The sequence below is a fragment of the Falco cherrug genome, chromosome Z, assembly GCF_023634085.1.
Source record: "Falco cherrug isolate bFalChe1 chromosome Z, bFalChe1.pri, whole genome shotgun sequence".
Lineage (NCBI taxonomy): Eukaryota > Metazoa > Chordata > Aves > Falconiformes > Falconidae > Falco > Falco cherrug.
In genome coordinates this window covers 48,541,961-48,564,624 of record NC_073720.1, presented here as the reverse complement: position 1 = coordinate 48,564,624, position 22,664 = coordinate 48,541,961, and positions in this window count along the sequence as shown.

Below are 22,664 nucleotides of genomic sequence, written 5' to 3'. Positions count from 1 at the left end.
CCCCCGCTATTATTCCCCTCTTTCCTCCATTACTCTCCCTTTTCTACTCCTCAAATACAATATTCCTAGCATTTCTCTGGGTAGAATCTGTGGCCAACAAACTAACAGACTAACAACACAAACAGATAGCTCAAATGCATTGCTAGTATTGCTACTTATTTCGAGTTCATTTACTCTGTTTCTTATCTTGCATTCATTGTAACATGGAAACCAAGCAGCCTGAAGAACAAAGGCTCTTTAACACATTACACTCATCCACTACTTTCTCTTCCCTTTCTATTTAAATTTCATTCTCTGTCCTTTAAAAATAACTTTGAAGCAAGCACCTTTGATGCAGATCAAAGTGAAAACGATTGCACAAGTCTCAGAAGCATTTGGTCCCCAGCATTCCTTATTTATTTTTGCAGATTTTTACAGAGCTTAAATCAATAAAGTTTTGCTGAAGCAAGAAGGACTCACGTCTACAGGTATACCAAGAAGAAACAAGCATGCTATACATGCCAATTGGCACAAACCATAATTTCAGAAGTCTCATTTCACACTATGAGGTTTCAATTAATCATCACCATTCAAGCGTTCACTACAATTGTCTTCTGCTTTTTCCAGGGATATGTGTACATACTTCTCTCCTATTATCATTACAGATTTGTTTCCTGAATGATGAAGTTAGTGCAGTTTTCTGGAAGGCTACAATCTCCTTTATATTACCACATATTAATGAAGTGGTTGTCAAAGTTTGAAGTTTGCTGCTGCTTTAAAGGAATCAGTAGATTACACAGTGATGTGAAACAGAATTTAAAGTAGGAAAAAGTGGGGAAGCAAAGATAAGGATGGGAAACCAAGATAATGCAGTACCGTCTTTGGAGAACCTGGTACGGAATGCATGTGTTAAGGGAAATTATATAACATGAGATTTGTTTGGAGGTCCTCAAGGGTACAAGGAGACTTTAAGTCATGGAAGAGACTGAGACTGCATCCTGAAGATGTCCTTATCAAAAAGTCAGCCAGAAATAAAGATCTGGGTGGTACCACAGTGGCCTTGCTTGTTGTTATGATGGTATAGGATATGCAGCACTTACACAGCTGTTGATACTGAAGCAACATTTTACAGTTATTGGCAAACTCTTGGCTCTCATTATGCTCACACAACTCTGTTTAATCCTTCTCACAAGGGAAAGACCTTCCTTTTCATTATGCCCAAAAGGCCTTTTGACGTCTTTTCTCAAGTTGCAGGGTTATCTGAAACCACAGCTTCTGCAAGGTGGTCTTCAGTTCACTCAGATTCCAATAAATTCATTTGCAGAAGCTTCACCTGTTAGCATTGCATGACTTAGAGCATTCAAAGCAAACAGGAAAGAACAAAACAGTTATTTTTAAAGGTAAGGGATGGTGGAACTGCATGCATACCTGCACTCCTTTTCACACCCCAGCAGTGCTGAGAATCCAGGCAGGCATCTGCTGCTTCCCTCCACCTGCTCCCACTCTGCAGCTGAATGTCTGCTGTGACTCAGGTCATTAATTGCAGTGTTTCCACTGACCAGAAATTTCCAGTCTCCCCATCAAGGCTCCTGGGCTGTTTCTTCTTTTTTCAAGAAATGAGATCCAGAGGTGCTCCTTTAATATAAAATTCCTCCATGTCACGGCCATCCTGAACTGGTCTAGCTTACAAATGAACCTTTTCTGGGGTCCTAATTGTACCCAGCATCATGAAACTCACTCTAAGCCAGGCCACTCACTTTTCTCTTTCCCTAGGTCATGAACAGCTTTCACCTTCATAAGCTGTTATTCTAATGATGTAACCTCAGAGTTCATTAACTCATTAATTGTGTTTAATAGGTTTTAACTAGTGTACTTCCTGTACCATTTGTGGTTACAAAAGTGAAAAAAATCAAGTATTTTCCATAATTTCAAAGGTTGATTTTAAAAATGTGGAAATGAGATGACCTCTCAACTTTTTCCCCTCTCAATGTATGTATTTTCAACAAAACATTCATTTTATTTAGAACCAAATGTCAGAATTCTTGATTTTAATCTGTATTTTGTTGTGCTGTTAGAAAACCAGATTTTTTTTTTCTAACAAGTTTTATTCCCAGCAGTGTTAGGCTGTCTGTTGAAGCACACAACAGATATGACCCACACAATAGCTGTTCAACATGAAAACAAAGGCAATAGCTTATAACTTGCCTGATTATGAAAGCACATGGTGTGTCTGGATTAAAATCAAGTTCCACTCTAAAGCTTTGACAAATTATAGCTAAATCCCAAGTTGATAGCTGCATTAAAAGCAAGGTTAGACTTTAACAGTATGTAAACGTCAAAAGTTAAAAAGAAAAGTAGTATACAGAAAGCTGAAATTTGAGAGAAACGTGCCACTGTGTTATTTTCTGTTGAAGTCCTTGATCCTAAAGACAAATAGAACTATAGCATACACAAATTCTGCTCAGTATTTGTCACCAACAGCTTCTAATCTAATTGATAGTTTTAAAACACACAGGTCTAAAACATTTTCAGCAGTGTAATCTCTTCCGTTCCATTCTGCCCCTGTGATCAGCAATGCTACAGACAAATGATATGGACATGGATAAGCAGCTAGCTCTGCTCCTTTGCTGCAGAGACTCTTTGCAGCATCAGACTCAACCGAAACTGTGACTTCAAAATCACAATTAAAGCCACATTAACTATAGCTGTTCAAACCACTTTTAAAACTGGTATTTGTCATTAACCTATATCTGTCTTAACTAGGTAAATTGTAAAACCAATCCCTTTTAGTGCAACAGGTACTGAATGCTATCAGAGATGCTCAAAGTTATATGAAATTGGTCTCTCCTACAAGGGTTCAGCCTGTGTCTTGGCCAGCAGCACAAAGGCACAGCATTAAAACAGCATAACTGAGCTTCTTCCAAACTTCAGGGTACAATCCATGTTGGTTCTGAATGCACCTCAATACTGCTTTCCAGGTTTATCTGTTTCTCTTAAACTGATGTAACTGTTCTCAATTTCATACAGTTTTGGTTATAATTTTTTTTTTTATAATTCTAAGCATTGCACCTGTAAAGAGACATATATGCTAGTAAAAGAAAGTTTGGGGATATTAGGAAAGGCTGGGGGTTATATCAATTGATTAGTTTCACTGTTTGGGTAATTTATATCCTTCACTTTGCACTGGGAAGTGTTTTATTTCCTAGTGCAGTATTGAGATGTAAACCCATATTTAAGTGCCCTTTGAAATGCCAGATCAAGAGACTGGTTTATGGGGCTTTAGTCTGGTTGCCAGTTTTTTCTGTGCTCTTTTCATAATAACGCAATTCTGGAAAATATTTAATCTGTCCCTCCAGGATGGCTGGAGTAAACAAAACCCACTGGAAATAATTGGATAGCACCAATGAAAACAAGTCACACACAGAAGTATAACTCCTAGGAGCACAAGAAATACCACACCAGAACAGGCTGCCACCCATTCTGGAGAATTCAGGGGAGAGCAGCAGTTTTATAAAACAACAAGAGACATACCTGACTGACATTTATTACTGCACTGTCTGGACTTCAGAAAAGGAGGAAAGCCTCATAGAGGTTTTCCTCAGCTCACCATTACTGAAAAAAACCTCACCATTTTGAAACTCAGAAATGGACAGGCCTGTCCTTCTGCCCCTTTTTACACACTCACAGCTTTACAGTATAGGTAACTATATTTAGTCTCTCCTTACACTACAGGTATTTAAAATCGAAAGTTTCATTTGGTCAGTTTCTGGACTTACTGGTTACTCTCTTATTTCAATAAATATTCTATTCCACTTCAGAATTCCCTTTTTAGGAAGGTGCTCTCTTCCGCAACAGTCTGTGGAATTCAGTACGCTGCAGCAGTCATTTACCGGACAGAGATTTTTCATTTAATGCATACTAAGAGTAGAATGACTGAGTCTGAAAGTGAAGCTCACTGGCAAGATGTTAATGAAAGAGCAGCTCCAGGGAGGCCAGCAATTTTTTGTATCACAACATTAGTTTATGTGCTTCATTACAAAGCTAGGGGGCTAGTAGCCTCAGGCACTCCGGTCAAAATACAAAAGCTAACATACATGAATTGTTCTCAGTGTTTTCACTTCCATTTCACTGAAAATTCCCCGGTCTGAGTAAAAATCAGAAAGTACAAAAGGCTGTTTCCAAAAAGTAGTATGTTTTCCTGTACCTTTGCTAGTCTGTGCAGAAAATCAGAGAAAATACTTTTATCTCTCAGTGCTAAAGTCTCCCAAAAATTCTTCATGCTTCTAAATTCTGACATAAGTTGAGCTGGTTTCTAATAAACGGACAGTCAGGAGACCAGGACAAGCATCACGCTGCCTTTGATCCTTTTCTCTGATAAAAACGGTAAAGAGTAAAAAAAAGTGTAAGATAGATTTTACTCTTCCTCCTTTTGCTACTACAATAGTGACACCTGCTGTTCTATTCTGCCTTTTAAATTAGAAAAGGCTAAAAACGTGATAGAAGTGGCAGCCTCCGAATACAAGAACATTCACATAATAATTCTAGTTAATCTTTAATAATATTTCTTTGAAATACATTACGCAGTCTGTCTCACACAGACGGCCAAATTTCCAGATGTAGTGGGTTGACCCTGGCTGTACGCCAGGTGCCCACCAAAGCCGCTCTGTCACTGCCCTCCTTGGCTGGACAGGGGAGAGAAAATACAATGGCAAGCTCCTGGGTGGAGATAAGGGCAGGGAGATCACCCAGCAGTTACTGCCAGGGGCAAAACACTCGAGAAAATCCGTTTAATTCACTGCCAATCAAATCAGGGTAGGTTAATGAGAAATAAAAGCAAATCTAAACCCACCTTCCCCCCGCCCCTCCCTTCTTCCTGGGCTCAACTTTACTCTGCAATTCTCTGCCTCCTCCCCTCCAGCAGAGCAGGGGGACCAGTTCATCACACTGTCCCTGCTGCTCCTTCCTCCTCAGGGGGAGGGTCCTCACACTCCTCCCTTGCTCCAGCGTGGGGTCCCACCCACGGGAGGCAGTCCTCCATGAACCGCTCCAGGCGGGTCCCTCCCACGGGGTGCAGCCCTTCAGGCACAGACTGCTCCAGTGTAGGTCCTTAGTGGGGTCACACGTCCTGCCAGCAAGCCTGCTCCAGCCTGGGCTCTCTCCATGGATCCACAGGTCCTGACAGGAGCCTGCTGCAGCACGGGCTTCCCATGGGGTGACAGCTTCCTTTGGGCACATCCACCTGCTGTGGCATGGGATTCTGCATAGACTGCAGGTAGCTATCTGCTCCACTGTGGACCTCCTTGGGCTGCGAGGGAGCAGCCTGCCTCACCATGGTCTTCACCACAGGCTGCCGGGGAGTCTCTGCTTCAGCAGCTGGAGTACCTCCTCCCCTCTTTCTTCACTGACCTTGATATCTGCAGCATTGTTGCTCTCATATATTCTCATTCCTTTGTTCCTCTGAAGTTGCCAGGTTTGGTTTTTTTCCCCCTTGTTGTAAGATATATTATTGTTACAGAAGGGTTAAGGTTTAATCCTAAGAATTTAGAAGTAGTCATGCATTCTAGTTTTGAACAGTCAGCGTTAAGGTACCTTGTTTATTTGAAACTAATCATGGTATGCTTATAAGCAATAAATTCAGGTTCTAACAAAGGGGTAGCCATGGAGGATGAAGGAAAACTGGCCCAAGGCCAGTGATTCCAGGCCAAGAAAAAGACTGGGATGACCTGGTTAAGGCATATATGGGGACTACAAAGGAGAACTCTAGTAAACTGAACAGAGGAGTGGGCAGATTTGCAGACCATTGAGTCCACTGAAGACCCTCACTCTGGACAATTGGGCATGTGTGAGGGAGGGGGAAAATTTTATAATTAGTTTGGGGTAGTATTATGAATATTTATGCATTTTCCAGGAAATTTGTTGAATGTGTATACATGTACTGCATAAAAAGAGCTACCTGAGAGAAGGAAGCCATGCACGTTAGGTAGAGTGATCCTCCATGCATCCAGAGCTGCAATAAAGAATGCCTGCTTTTTAATGCTACATTGGTGTTAAGGAGTTTCATATTCCCAATTTCGGTGACATTATCAGAGAAGGCCCACCACTGTCATTGATGGGCTCAGCCTTGGCAAGCAGTGGGTCCAGCTCAGAGCCAGCTGGCATTGACTCTGTCAGACATAGGGGATGCTTCTAGCAGAAGCCACTCCAGTAGCCCCCTTGCTACCTAAACCTCGTCACACAAACGCAATACCATCAGGTTTCTATCCAGACTAAGAAATCATTGGGGAAGTTACAATAGCACAGTGTTTTCCCCATCTACCTGTCTGTCCCATGGATTGCTGAAATCTGCACCCTTGGCTACTGCTATATAAATAACGCAGTAGATGCTGTGGTTATAATACACAACTGCTACGATTGTGGCAGATACGTACACTGAAATATGGTTAAAATTAATAATACTGTTTCATACAGATCCAATAAATAGTTCAGTTCCTCATCATACTTGCTACAACAGTAACCAAGACTAGGTCCTTAAGCATTTGCATCTTCTGCCTTTTAAACTGAGTTAATATTCCTTTAACAGCCACTTTTATTGGAAAACCCCTAGAGCACTGAATGGTAAAAAAAGTGTATATAAATTTTCTCAGAATGGAGTATTGAATACAGTGAGGTAGTGACCACTTGGGGGTCGGGGTGGGGCGCGGGGAAGGAAATAAAACAAAAGTGCTGAGGGCTATATGAAGCCCAGCCTAATGAACCTCTATATCTAAATAGGGAACCAAAACCCAAGGTCTTTACCAGTTTGACAAAAAAAGCAGGTTTTGGGCCCCACATATGCAACACAATTTTGCATGCTAGCTGTATTTTCAAAGTCTTCATGGCCTGATCACCACTTTTATACATCCCTAAATCAGACATGACAAGTTGGCAGTTCAGGCTATAATGCCGGTTCAATTCGTTGGTGCTTTCTACATACCAATTGCAATATACTGCCACATTCTACACCTAAGTACATTAAGAAAAGATTTAATTGTTTTTACAGAGCAGAATATAAAAACACAGCAGCTCCCAAGGGCAAGATAAATCCTCATCTACTTCTCTCATTTAATAAGAAGCTTCACTTCCAGCCATAATGCGAGTGGGGAAAGAAGCAGACTGTTCTCCAGTGTGGCAGAATATAGTTGGTGCATACATTGTGAGCAGACTGGTAATCTAACAGAAGAGGAAATGTGCGGGCACACATATGCATATTTATGCTGTCAATTGGCTGAAGTGAGAAAAACACCTCACATCCTTAATCAACAGGATAACAAAGGGGAAGAAAGTAATTCCTCCCCTTTCAGTATGGCCCTTCCCAGATCCTGGAGAACTGAAGCTCTACCGAGGGAAAAAAAAAAAAAAAAAAAAAAAAAGGCAAAAAAACCAAAAAACAACCAGACAAAAACAACAACAACAAAAAAAAACTAACCACAAATATACAAAAAAATCAGCAACTGTTGCTGAGTTTGAGACGTGCCAAGAGCAGCAGCAGAAGCCTGACTGGGGCTATCATTTTAACGGACCATGGTCTTGAAGTCAGGCAGTTTCAGCAGCATTTAACGATGAAACCGTGCACAATTCACTGCAAAACACATCCTGTAGTCACCTCCATCCCAGGCAAAAGTATATGCCCCCGTACAGCTGAGTCCTGTGCTGACACCCGGTGGCTCTAGGCAAAATAACATCAGGCTCAAAACATGCAGTGCTGGACACCTCACCAGTCCAGCTACTCAAGAAACCCCTCCTCCGGGGTCTCCAGAGCAGCGCCAGGTGTCCACTCTCTCCATCCGGCACTGCACACTGCCTCTCTGCCCAGGGCCAGCCCTAAAACTGGCATAACCCAACCACAGCAAGACTGCTGTCCCAGGCACACCTCCAGGATCAGGCAGAAAAGCCCCTGTGTGGCCTCAGGAGATGGAGAAGTCGCCCAGATGCCTGGAGAGGACATGTCCCACTAGGGGCTACCCTGTGCATCTGGGTCCTTGCCCATGGGTTGAGCAGGGCGTAGAATCATTAGAGCTGATTACTGGCCCACAGGGGCCTGACATAAATTAGCTATCAAAGAGGTCTTGCTTCAACACATAACATCACACTTGTTCACTTCCACACCACCACCATCAAAAATTTTGAATGGGTATATACAACATTTGTGCACAGAGGGCAGTTCTTGCATGTGCAATTAGCTGTCCTTGCACACTCAGCAAAGGACATGCTGCAGACTCGAGTATGGACATACAAAGTTGAGGTAACCGTTAGCTTATTTTGTAATGTGAGATTACACAAGCGAATGACAGTAAATTGGAAAATGGGTGATTATTCAGGATTTCATGGAATATGATAAAGTTGTTCAGGTAGATATTTGATTCATATAAAGCCCAACACATGTTTTAATACTCATGATGAAGTGAGTGATGTAAGCATTAAACGGATAAGAGACTGGTAAACTTTGATGAGTTGGCAGGGATTCACTAACCTTTGTACAATGCGCTAACATATGTAGAATGTAGGGAAACACCTAGCGGCTACACAATTGTGGTCTGGGAGTTTAGTAGAACCATAAGGATATGTCATAAATAGCCTTGGACAATGGTGAAACAGGCACTTGCAAAGAAAGGTAGAAGTTTTCTATAACTAGAGAACAGGATGGTGTGTTCCAGAACAATAAAGTAAGAAGCTTTTAAATCTGTAGAAATGAACTGTGCATGCACAAGAGATCCCAGGCTGGAAGTTTATGCAGACAAAGACTTAAAGCCTTCATCAGAAGACCCTCCAAGAAGAACTCTGAGGTGGCAGCACACATGCGTGAGGAGGCAGAAAAATATGTGAAACATTTTAGGGAAGTAGTGTGAATATGTATTACTTTTCTGGGAAATATTATGCATACGTATTAGATTGTAGTACAAAAGTAGTGAGAACTGGATTTGGGTATACTAGTGCATACTAGGAGGAGTGATCCCCTATGCACCTGGCGCTGCAAATAGAGAATAACTGTTTAATAATGACTCTGTCATTATTTTTATCTTGGAATACAGGCTCAACCACATCTAGCCTCCTGCCTTAGCAAGGAGTGCTAAAAAATAAGGGGGCTTGGAAACTCCATTTTTTTATTTCATGAGTTCACTGTTCTCAACACAATACTGAGCAGAATGAATGGCAACAGCTAATAACCTTAATAATGTCCTGAGTTAGCAAAGAATCCAACACTGAAAGGACTAATTCTCAACATTTGGCTATTATTTGAGATATTACTGAAGTCTCACTAACCTAAAAGTGAAAGTTTGTGTTGTATTTTTCCTGAAAATGAATACATTCAATTAGTTGCAATTGTATTTCAGTATCTCTTCTGAATACAGCATAGAGACTGGTAAGGCTTTATCTGAACTGAAGTTTTGCTGCAAGAAAATAAGAAATTCATCACTGGAAAGAAAATCATCAACAGGACTCTAGATATAATGAGAAAGAAAAATAAACCAGATCAAAAACATCACTGAAAGTATTATAACAGTTAATCCTGAATTATTAATGCTGCTTGAATATAAAATTGGATGTTTAGGCATTAATTTTATAATTTTTTAAATTTCATTTTGAAAGTTTGTTTAATAAATACCCAGCTATACAAATATGTCAATTAGCCAATAAACAATTGAGATGTTTTTAAGGATCTCATATAATAGACTCATATTTCATTGAGATGCAAATGATGAACTTAGAACAGATGTTAAAATCCAAGGAAACAAAATTCAGGGACATGCATAGGGCACCTAGATCCTGACAGTGACAGTAATAATACACTGAAATGCATTACTGGAAGATAGGTGTGTACCCAACATCATTTAAAATTACCTTCTGAAGTATTTTTACAGCACATGCATTAATAGTCAAATTTCACCAGAAAATGTAGATGTTCTTTGAGTGAGATTTTTGCCTAAAGTCCCGAATTACCAAATTCTGATTTAGTGTTTGTGTTAAACAAATATGTGCAAAAGTTTAGGTCAAGCTGACCCACCCTCTCAAGTTGTCAAGTGACCTACCCTCTCAAGTCCTCAAAAATGATGAATGAAAGGACTTCTAATCGAGGGAGTCAGTCTTGGGAAACAAAGAAAAGATAATGATAACACTGTTACCTAAGTTATGCAGAAAGAAGCCTCCAAGTGAGAAAGTTCTGGCTGCAAGAGGAGACAGGCTGACAAGGTGTTGCAACCCACAGAAAATTAGTTGAAAGGAGGGCAAAGGTAATTGTGGTCATGGGAGATCATGACCTCCAACTCAAACAGCCTCCCAAAAAGAGGGCAAAACCCTGCTTCAGGAGCACGTGTCGTTGGTAAAAAAATCTTCAGCGGTGCTACCTAATTTTCATTGGTTTGGAGAGTTTCCCTGGTTATAATTTTTGGTAATAAGTTCACAGCTACCTTAAAGATCCATCTTTAGATGGATGTGCTTTTTTTAATAGTGTAAAACATTTATTCTCGAGAGAAGAATGTCCTTTGCCTGCAGAATCTATCCCTATACAAAGAGATACACTGTCCATTTGCATGGGAATAACAAATGCTGAAAACTCATTAAAGTCTTTTTTCTTTGTGAAATGTTGCATCCACTGTGTCTGAACTCTCAGCAAATAAATTGCTTGGCTCTTTGAACTCCTTTTAATTAAGTAGAATTCCCTGTGGTTTGGCACGTACTGAGATAAGCAGAACCCTCCTTTATATACGCTGCTGAATCTCTGGATAGGCTATAAAACCACAAAATGTTTCTGAAGGCAACAGAAAATTCTACAGCTAGAACATAATTTTGCAGGGAATTATATGACACTGATGTTTTTATCCACAGTAAGAGGCAAAGTAATATTTAGTCTCATCTTACAGATAAGTATTTTTAAAACTGCTTCTAGTTGTATTCAGAGGAGTGACATGTTATGGCACAAAACACCATATGAAGTTAGAGAACCAGGAGGCTTGCTCTCATGACATATTCCACCAAGATGTTTGCTACCAAGTCTATCATCCATAGTCATGTGTTATATGTGGTATCTATAGAAAGCTGGCAACACAGAGATCATGGACTTAACAGAACCTATATGTATATGGTGTCATATGCAGAGGTAAACATAAATATATTAGTAATTTTGTATCAATGGAGAAAGCTAGGCTGGGCAGAAATGTAATCTGTTAAAAAAAGGTATCTTAAAAACCCAGGGACCCATGTGAAAAGTCATTTGTAAATTGTACAAATTTATATTTGTATTGTACAAATGTCATTTGTATAGCTAATATCTACTGAACGATTTTGAAGGGGGAGACACAACTAGCTCCCAAAACATAGCAGAACCAGTGTATCATCTGTGTCTATACCCAAACACCAAAACAGTATGAACAGTGACTGTTCAGAACCTAGGGCAATACTTGTAGGTACTGCTGCAAACTTGGAGTCTGCAGCTAGCTACAAGTTAGAACTCTATGCTAATTTTGTTCTTTTCTAATTCTTTCAGTAAAAGCTTGACCTCAAAAGGTTTTCAGAACTGTTATATGAAGTTTTTCTGTCAGCAATGTTCAACCCTATCAGGAGCTGGGAGATAAGGTGAACCAACCAAAGCTGAAAATGTTCTCTCTTTGCATCTCTGTGGAGGCAGGATAGTCAACCATCATGTACAATGACCTTTCAGCAACTTGCCCTTCTGGGCTTAGGGAGCACCTTTGGCAAATCCACACACACAAATTAGCAGTGTGGGGGCTTGCCTTGGAGAACACTGAATCTCTATGCTCTGATAAGCACAAATGAGATTCATAGGATCATTTAGATTGGAAAAGACCTCTGAGATCATCAAGTCCAACCATTAACTCAGGACTGCCAAGTCCATCACTAAACCCTGTCCCTAAGCACCACATCTATGCATTTTTTAAACACCTCCAGAGTTGGTGATTCCATCACCTCCTAAGGCAGCCGGTTACAGTGCTTGACCACCTTTTCAGTGAAGAAATTTTTCCTAAAATACAATTTAAACCTCCCTTGATGCAAGTTGAGGCAATTTCCCCTTGTTCTTTTGCTAGTTATCTGGGAGAACAGACCTACCCCCACCTGCCTACAGCCTCCTTTCAGGTAGCTGCAGAGAGCAGTAAGGTGCCCCCGAGTTTCCTCTTCTCCAGACTAAACAACCTCAGTTGCCTCAGCAGCTCCTCATAGGACTTGTGCTCCAGACCCTTCACCAGCTTCACTGGCCTTCTCTGGACATGCTCCAGCACCTCTATGTCCTTTTTGAAGTGAGTGGACCAAACTGGACACAGGATTTGAGGTGTGGCCTCACCAGTGCTGAGTACAGGGGACAATCACTTCCCTGGTCCTGCTGGCCACACTGTTTTCGGTATGACCAGAATGCTACTGGCCTTCTTGGCAACCTGTGCACACTGCTGCCTTATGTTCAGCTGGCCATTAATCAGCACCCCCAGGTCCTTTCCCACCAGGCAGCTTTCCAGCCACTCTTCCTCAAGCCTGTAGAATTGCGTGGGGTTGTGGTGACCCAAGTGCAGGACCCGGCACCTCTACTTGTTGACATTAATACAACTGGCCTCAGACCATCAGTCCAGCCTGTCCAAATCCCTCTGCAGAACCTTCCTACCATCAAGATCAACACTCCTCTGCAACTTGGTGTCATCTGAAAACTTACTGAGGGTGCACTCGGTCCTCTCATCCACATTATTGATAAAGATATTAAACAGGACTGGCCTCAATACTGAGCCCCGGGGAACACTGCTTGTGACCTTTGACCAGCTGGATGCACAGCCATTTACTACCACCTGGGCTCAGCCATCCATCCAGCTTTCTACCCAGCAAAGAGTACACCAGTCCAAGCCATGGGCAGCCAGTTTCTCCAGGAGAATGCTGTGGGAGATGGTGTCAAAGGCTGTACTAAGGTCCAGGTAGACAACAGTCACAACCTTCCCCTCATCCACTAGGTGGGTCACCTTGTCATAGAAGGAGATAGGGTTTGTCAAGCAGGACCTGCCTTTCATAAACCCATGCTGGCTGGGCCTGATCCCCTTGTTGACCTGCACATGCTGGGTGATGACACTCAGGATGATCTGCTCCATGACCTTCTCCAGCACCGAGGTCAGGGTGACAGGCCTGTAGTTTCCTGGATCCTCCTTCCTGCCCTTCTTGTAGATGGCACTTTGTACTGCTCATTCCCATCTACAGTAGTACTGTTTTTGTAAGAAGCAAAGGGAACAAACATCCTACAGGTAGGGGAAAACACTTGGCATAGTACATGCCAGAGGAAAGAGATTTCTAGGTCTTTGCTCACTCTTTTGCAACTGCACAGGTGTCTCATTGCAACCTCATTGGCAATCACATAGCAAATCTCTCAACTGCAGCAATTTTGAAGGCATCAAAATAAAGGTAAAAATAGAGTTTAGATTTCCCAGCTATTGAACAGTCTTTCAGAAGAGAATGAATAAGGACATTCAGTGTCTGATGGTCAAACACTGTTTCCTGAGAAAGTATTTCCAATGATACAAACATGACTTTCTATTCTCACCTCTCCACCAATTTTCTCATGCCAGCGCCAAAACAGTGTACACACAAACCAGAATTTCATCTGCTGTTGAAATGCCAGAAGCTCTGGGGTCCAGAGTAGACTTTTGTAAGCAGAATGAGTGCAATTATATTTTAGTAAGAGCCCTACTCTTGCAGTCCAGCATATCAACATACTTCTCTCATCTATTTCCATTCTTTTCAGTATGATATATTTAGCCTTTCTCGTCTAGGAATGTTACATGTAACCATTGTTCACCCCCTAGAAAAAATACCCACCTGTCATTTAAACCTAGAGGAACAGGGGTACTTAGGCGTCTACACATTACTAAAATCAATGGCATATACTCCTGTGAGTCTGACTTTCTCATTTCTCCTTTCATCCAAAGCCGAAAATTAACTTGGGTGTAAAGGGATAAAGAGACAACATTTCTGATGTGAATGATGGTGGACGAACTTGGTCTCTGCAGAAATCAGAAGTCTTGGGAACTCAGGGGAGTTTGACAGCCAGGTCAGATCTGGTAGTTACTAAGTCTTCTCAGCTTGTCTGCCATACAAAAGCATACTTGATATGGAAAGTATATGAAAAGTTATGCCAGATGTGGATGGACTTATGCTAAGCAACCTACTCACTCTCTTTCTTTCTTGGTATCAGCTCCAGAGGAGACACATTTTTACAAATGAAAACAACTTAATCTAGAAAAAAGTTCTATCAGCAAGATGTATCCATTTTTCTACATATTCTTCACAGGGAAGCCAAGGAGCTGAGTGGCATTTTTACAGCCACCTAGTAGGAATTTAAATATATGCCAGATACTTGTCTTCTATCTTCAGGAACCCATTAGGCTAGGATACTTTTTCTGAATCATAGAAAAAGCTTTAAATTACCACACTAAACATCTGACTCTTGGGGAATATCATTGGGGCGTATGAGTTATATCTAAAGGCAGCAATAAGGTTCTAACAAGCAACAAGAAATTACAGTAACAGGGGTGAGTAGTGGCACAGTGTACAACCAGGGCTTCAGTGCTGACCCCTCACACCACAGGTAGAAAACAGACTAGCCTAAGACTTCTGCTTTATGCTCTCCACATTCTTTGTGCTGTTGTACGACATGCAGGCAGTGCATCTCAACTTACTACCCCACAGAAATACTTGGATAATGTGCAGAATAAGAGAGGGAAAGCTACTGAGAAAAGAGAAATGCAAACACCGTGGAAGGCTTCATAGCAGCACCAGGGACAGTATGAGCTCAGATGTCATCTGGAACCTCAGGGTCTGGCGGGAACCACTTAGTGCCTGAGCCATAGCAGCGTGTTGCCTGTAACGCCAGCTCTTCCAAGAACCTTGCTTAAGCCATGGAAAGGTACCCCCACATAAAAAAGACCCCACATCTTCTTTCCTTTGATAAATTAAATGATTAATAAAATAAGGTCATTGACACATTGAGATGACCTAACAACAGTAAGACCAGAAACAAAGAGAAAAATCCCAGATTTTTCTGCTGCAAAAGTTATAGCCATAGGTTTAGAGCAACTCATCAAAAGTAATATTAATGCAACTGAAAGGAAAGACCATACCAAGCCTACCACATGCTCTGTATTTCCCCAGGAAATGTAGGCTGATGTTGATTGTTCTGAGCAAAACTCCAAGTAGATGGAAAAGAAACAACTGAACAGATTTAGAAGACATAAGACAAGAAAACAGCTCCTTGATCCACTGAAGTAAGAGGGGGCATGAATCTTTTATATCTGTAGAAATAAAGAGCTTGTCCAGAGGGCTTACTTCTAAATTAGGCTATGATATCTCATCAAATTATATATCTATTTTCAGACTTTGTGAATCCTCTTCCATGGGGTCACCCACAGCTTGTTGAAGCTAGATCTAGGAAGGACAGCAGCCCTGCCATGTCTCAGCCTCTCTATAGTCATCAGCTGCAGCTGTGGCTGGAAGAGCAATGCACAGTACTGATAGTCAATTTCTCTCTTTTCTCCACATCAGAAATGTAATGTTACCAGGTTTCTTTCTAAGTGTTTCATTTTTTTACAAACTATGAAAGTGCTGGTGAACAGCAAAATATTGAATTGCTTATTTCAGTTGTTTTCCCCTACATAGACCTTCCCATTAGTATCTCCTGCAGAAATGTCCATTTCAGTTAGTTTCCTAGGTTTTTGTCAGAAAAAAATGTAAGCAGAATACTTTTTAAACAAGTTAAAATTAATTGCTTAGGACTTCAAGCTGTTCCCTATAGAAGCTGAAACTTGTACACGGCTGTCAAGCTCTTCTTTTCCTGATTTCACAGAGAATCTTCTTTGTGTCTCTCCAGTCTTGATGCCGATTAGTTCTCCCTTACAGACATTTTTACACAGAAGCTCCATATTTCTTCTGGATTCCTTCCACACAACCATAGTATCTGGCAAAGTGGTGATCAACCCTTCTTTCATCTGACTCTCATGAACTTCCGTTAAGAAGTATAAGGTAGTTAGCCAAAATGGCCTTTGCTTGCTCAATCAGCTACCTGCCAAAGAGTCTTACATCAGCAGTAGGGCATCAAGTGATTTGTCAAGTATTATTCTGCTGTGGGGTCTACATCAACAGCAAAGGAATATACAAAGTTAACCATCAGTTCTGTAACAGACACTTCTGCAGTGGGGCCTCTATGCCTTAGGAGTAAAAAATATTTAAAACACTTTTCAGCTAGCTAGGGAAAAATCATGCCCATAATACAAAGAATAAAACAGAATTCATGACAACTTTCCAACGTACAATGAAGAACTGACTAGAACAAGGATACTTTCAAAATACTCTGTTTTTATAAAAGCTGCAAAAGGAATTAAGATGTACCGCAAGAAGGGGGATGGATGAGATTTTTTAGAGCATTGAACTAGATGTTCAACATTGAAACACCAACACAATATAGATGTTTTCAGTCAACCAATACACAGGAATATTGCAGGCTTTAAAAAGGCATTTCTGGAAGAATCGATAGAGATGTCAAATAGCTAAGCTATAGTGGAAACTCAGAATAGAGCGATCTGAAAGCAAAGTGGCTGGAAAATACTGTGCTGAGCAGACACTGTGTTTCCTGACTTCATGTTCTCACAACAGTTCTGCTGTAGTGCCTGGCAGTACCTAGAAATGTAATTACTGCTGGGAAGACAACTTTTTTTTCTGGGAACCTGAATCACACACTTTTCAGTCAGCACTGTTTCAGAGAGCAGCCTGAGAAAAAAAAAAAACAACAACCAACTGCTGAGATATTATCAGCTGAGAAACAGTGATCCTACTAGAGCACTGGTGCAGTTATTACAGCTTCTGGAAACAGGGAAAGAGAGTGGATGTCTTCTGGAAGCCATGTGAGACAGGCTCAGCTCTGCTGCTACATTATTACTAGGAAGCATTTCCTGTAAACTGTGCATTCAGATTAATAAGAAAGTTCTAATCAACAAAACTACTAATTATGTACCATTTATGTTTTGGGTTTGGTAGCAGGGACCCAATATCTTCAGGGATTTGTCACTGGTGATGAGACCCTCCCTCCCATGCATTCCCTCATTTTTATCCAATCTTTAGAGAACTATTTGCTATGGGCTTCTAAAACATCTATGTGCCATGAATGACTTCACTGCAGATTATACCCTAACTACCAGGCATCTGTAGCATGAGATGCACTATAACAAATGACAACATTGGTTTTTGGGGGGGGATGAATATCCTTTCCTTTCCTACATACATTTTTCAGGCACACCAAAATCTTGGTAGTGGCCTTATCCTTTCCAATTTATACCTCAGAGCAACGGCAACAGAAAGTGCATGTACAAAATGCACGAGGATGCTGTGTTATTATCAGTGTCATGCCTAGATGTCTGATTTTCTTCTGGCTACCCACTTATCTCCATCATTTGCTATTCCTTAAACTAAATGACTACTTGGTTTGTGACCTTGGAAAGCATTTGCCTCCAACTCAACTGTTAACCAGAAAAAAACAGTAACAGGGTTCAACCCTTAAAGATGCTGACACAATCATTACAGAGAGTACGATTGCTCATCAGAGGCTTCAATTTCTTTAGACATGATGGGGCTAAGGAATAACAGACAGCTGCTCATGCCATGGTAGAAGGCCATCTTGATGTAAGGTTTACTTTCTCCTTCTCTTTTGATCAAATATCCAAAGAAAATCGGTGCTGGAGTACTCAGCCACAAAGAAAACCACAGAAGAAATTTGTCTTAATCCCAGAACCAATCAAAATCCCAGTGAAGCCGTAGCCGTGGCGATCATAACCAGCATTCTGCCACTAGATGGCACAAAAGCTCAACTGGTAACCCACGCCGCTCTCGCGCTATGAGCGCGAGGCGGCCCACATCGCCAATAAAATGCAGCGCTCTTTTTTAATGCATTTTTCTCTGTGTGCATACTCGCAGGACGCTAATTTCTCCCATGCTGTTTACTCTGAGTTCAGATGGACGAATGATGAGTATTCATTTATAGTGACTTCTTACTTAAATTTCTGAAAAGGTCCCTGCCAGTGGCAAAGAGACCAAGGAAGCTGAAAGAAACCAACAGCAGTGAGATATAGTGGACTGTTTCACAGAATAGCTAGAAAATTGCAGTAGCCACCAGTTTATTTTAAATCTGGATGAAGGCAGTGTCTCCACTGTTAAATCACTTAGGGAAAGACTGTCATATTATATTTGTGTACCAGTATTGTGACAGTTTACAGGTAATACAAAGTCCCGTTGTCCAGCTTTACCAAAATGTTTGATCTGATACAAGCAGAAATGAGACTTAGAAAGTAGGATGCCTTTGAATTCACCACAGGTAATATATATAACTACACACAGAAATAACCAGAAAGCTTATCTCACAAACTTATGCACCTCTTCTCATTCTAGTCTCTGGATTTGCTCGCTTCTCATGGTGTGGGTAGTAGACTGCTAAACTTTCCAAATGCAGAAGCCTGCTTCTCCCACAGTGCCTGCCATAGCTGAGCCCTGTGTCAGTAACAATAAAAGCCACTGCCAAAGACATTCCCAGACCAGATTTCTCCAGTTCTTTACAAGCTGACCCCTTCAGCACAGAATGCAAAAAGCCTTCAGCAAGATCCAAAGCAGGTTGCCTTGATATCACAGTAAACAAACATGAAGTCTAGGAATACAGTGATCATAAAAATAATGGGGCACAATCCTGGAAAGTCTTCTCCCTAGGCTAGTGGTAAATGATGGAGGAAAGGGGATGGGACATTCACAAACTAGCTGTCCCAGGGGACCTAACACCAAAAAGCTGCAGCCACAGAGGCCTCCAAGACACTTTGTTCTCATTTTGTCAAACATTCCTAATAGCGAAGTCTAAGCATTAGCAAACGTTTATGTTAAGAGACATAATGCTCACATCTGTGGCTAGTGGCGAAGAATGTTATGTTCTTTCTGAAATACCGCTCTTTTATCAAATCAAATGTCTCACAGAGCCAGACACACCGCGGATTTTGCGGGGCGCTTCATGAGGGCAAGCAGATACAGAAGTCCCTAAGTTATTCCCCTGCACAGCCACCCGCCAGCACTGCTCCCGGGTCCCAGCTCCCGGTCCCGGCGGCCAGCCCACGGACCCCGCCGGGCTGCAGGCTCAGCCCGGGCTGTCCCGGCTCCCTCGCTGCCTGGGGAAGGAGCCAGCAGGTGGAGACACCCCACCACAGGCGGAGACCCAAGGCCCTTGCTGGAGCTGGGCAGCTGCAGCGCGGCGGCATCGGCAGGGCTTTGACCAGGCACAGCGATACGCTTGGGAGTCAGCTGAAGGGGAAGGGACATACACACAGGCGGACACAGATAATATTTAGACATTCAGAAACAATTCAAAGCCAATAAAATATGCTTGAACTGAGAAAATTATTCAGAATTCTCAATTTGTTCTGCAGTTTTCACTGCCTTTCTGTTTGTGAAAAAGGTTCAGAGAACCAGTTAGTTACATCTTTCATGTATATGATTATATACATAAAAGTCATATAAATTACTACGAATACTGAAAGGATTCACACGAAGTGGTGGATTTTTCTTTGTATCAATTGATTAAGAAGTTCTATAAATTACAATCTGAAATTTGAATTATGAATTCCACAACTAATCAACAAATTGAAATCTGCTTCATTTCAAATTTGCTTTGAAGCTTTGAAATCTGCTTTTGGTGATTTAAGTTTAATTTTGCATAAACATTTCTTCTAAAAAAGCATCTTTTCTTCAACATATACATTGCAAATGAACCCAGAGATGAGCAAACACAGACAATCAAGATCCCATCTCATGCATTTTCCTTCCACCTTGAACACAAAGCATGCCTGAATCCACCAGTCAATAAGGTGGATGTATCTGTGCACACTAATCTTAAGGGCAACCTGAAAGAGCAGTACAAAACTCTTTCTCTCTGCAGATTTTGGACAGGCTTTACGTAAAAATAATTTTTCTGTAACAATACATTTTGCTTCTAACAGACATACTCCTCTCAGTTTGGCTCACAAAGCATGGTCTTTATAACTTTAGTGATATACTGCAGTGGGGATCATTAGGTGGGGCAAGAGGAAACCCAGTGAGGGACACTACTGGATAGGCTGACAACATCCAAGGGGTGGAAGGGAAGCGGGCAAAGTTGATGAATGCACCAAAGGAAGGTGTCCCAGGTACCAAAACCCTTTACTGCAGCCATGTCAGCCAGGCAAGGCTGTCATTAGGGATTCACAGGTGAAAACATGGACTGGCCAGTGCAGCCACCCTGCACCCACCAGCACAAAGCCATGCTACCCTGCCACTCTGCATTAACGGGAAAGCAGCTGGTAGAGCTTAAGAGCATCAGGAACCAGCACTACCTTTTGCTGATATATGCACCTTAAACAATGATCCTGCCTTTTATGCCCAGCAGATTGCCTTCAGGCATCACCATCACCAGTTTGCTTTATGCTGGGGAAAGAGCTTAGAGAAGGTTTTGAAAAGGGAACTGGAGTCCTGGATTATACTCTGGCTATGTCTGCTAAAAAGGCCAAACTGCCCAAACTCAAAATTATTCCCCAAATTACCATCAGACCCTACTCACTGGTATGCAGGGGGATAAAACATTGATTTTATAATATTTTTTACTGACTGCTGCCTTAAAATGCGTAGATATATATAAACTGTCAAACTGTTGGTAGCCTGCAATACAAGTCCTAGCATAAGCATAAGTACACTGTCCTCTGAAACATTTTCTGCTAGACATTCATCTACATTTGTTTACCTTTCTCTACTTTAGTATTATTTCTCTGCATTGTAGTCATGCTGTTCAGTTACATATTGTAGCTAGAAGACTTAAAAGAAATGGAGGAGACAAAAGCATCTCAGATGGAGGAGCCAAGCCCATTAAAAGCATCTTTCGAAGACATCTGCATGATACTGATCAGTGTGGGGTTAGCTGGGCAGAAAACACCTTTCCTGGAGGGATTTCAAAATTCACTTAAAAAGCCCCAACCAATAAGAAGTGTGAAACAAACAGGTAATTGTCCAGGAACTTCAGCATTTTCTCCCAGCAGTAACTGGAAGAGAGAAAATTATGTTACCAAAATCTACAATTCATCAGTAGAAATCTGTGCATGAGTCAAATGCTCACAGCTCCTTATCAAAAGATTTTACATCACTTGTTTGCAGAATAATAAAGCTATGCAGAAGTCAAAAGATTAACTTTCTTTTCTTATCAGGCAAATTTTTGCTGTCAATTATACTAGCATGAATGAAAGTAAAATTGCTGCCCTTTTAGAAGTTATGCCACATTTGTCATGGTGAAGCTCCTATAGTGGCTTTTCATTAGCACTGTTGATTCCATAATGAACCAAATTTCTGCAAATTCAGCCAATTCCACTAGGTCTTGTAACAGAGGCATATTCAATGCCTGTGAGTTTTGCAAAATGAAAGTCCAAAACAGAGGAAAGAGGGAAGAATTTTCTTTAGTCAAGGAAAGTGCAGCTGGCAGACGCAGGGGAGAGGCCCTGAATTATTCCTGTTCATTTTGAGGATGGTTTCCTTGGCTACTTAAAAGAATGCAACTACTCTTCTGGGCACATGAAAGCAGCAAAGTGCCACTCCCGTTAGGAACCAAGCTCTTCCACCAACTGAAAACAAAATAGTGTCCACTGAACAACTGAAACACTGCTGCTCGTTTGAAATATCAAACTTTCCTTAACATTAAACCAAAGCATACAGTGAGGTAATCCTCTTGCGTTCCCCAAAGACATCTAAGATGGTGTTCACATGAACTCCTCAAAAATGTCTAACGTTATTTGCAAGCAAATACTTCCACCAAATATGTGATCTACTTGGTTTAGGTGATCTGGATTGCCCTGCCTCCCTATGCAGTTCCCAGCAGTTACCTGACGGTGATCAAAGTGAAGCTTGCAAATGTTCATTGTTCAGTTCACTGGCTGCTGCCTTTTCTAGACCATTCTGCATCTTTTGTTTATTCAGTACCGCTTGCAGGAGGCAGAAAGGCACAAGTCTTCAACAATGGGAGAAAGGGAGGACTGTAGTACAAAGCTACAGCCACACACATGCACTGTAGCCTTGTACTACAGAACGTGGGTGTCGATTGTGCACTGGCTGCAGCGCAACAGGCCCAGCTTTTATCTTTCTGCAGGAGCCATGAGTAATGTTGCTTCATCACAGATCAGAACATGCAAACTGCTTTGCCCTATGGATTAAAACAGCAGAAAGGTTGAAATTATGTTACCAGTCACTCAGGTACAACTGGCTACAGCTGTGGGTCCTGACTCCCAAGGCTCTTACAAGCCCACCCCTACCTTGCTATCATACATGCTTTTAAGGCCCCAGTTGCTTGGCCATTTCTGAACAATATAATTAGATTCATTACCCTAGTCCTCTGCATCACTTCTAAATCGATGTATACCTGTTTACCTGCACAGAAGTAGAGCCCACTTGTACAAAATGCATGGGGATTGTTTTATCAGTTTCACTTTGAAACATACTGCATGTACTCTATCCACATCCACAAAGAAGAAAAGCAATGCAACTTGCAGCCCAGACTCACAGGTTTGCACTGACTTAACTATCTCCATTTAGAAATAAACTTAGCTGAGTCTGTGCAGGTGTCAGGTTTG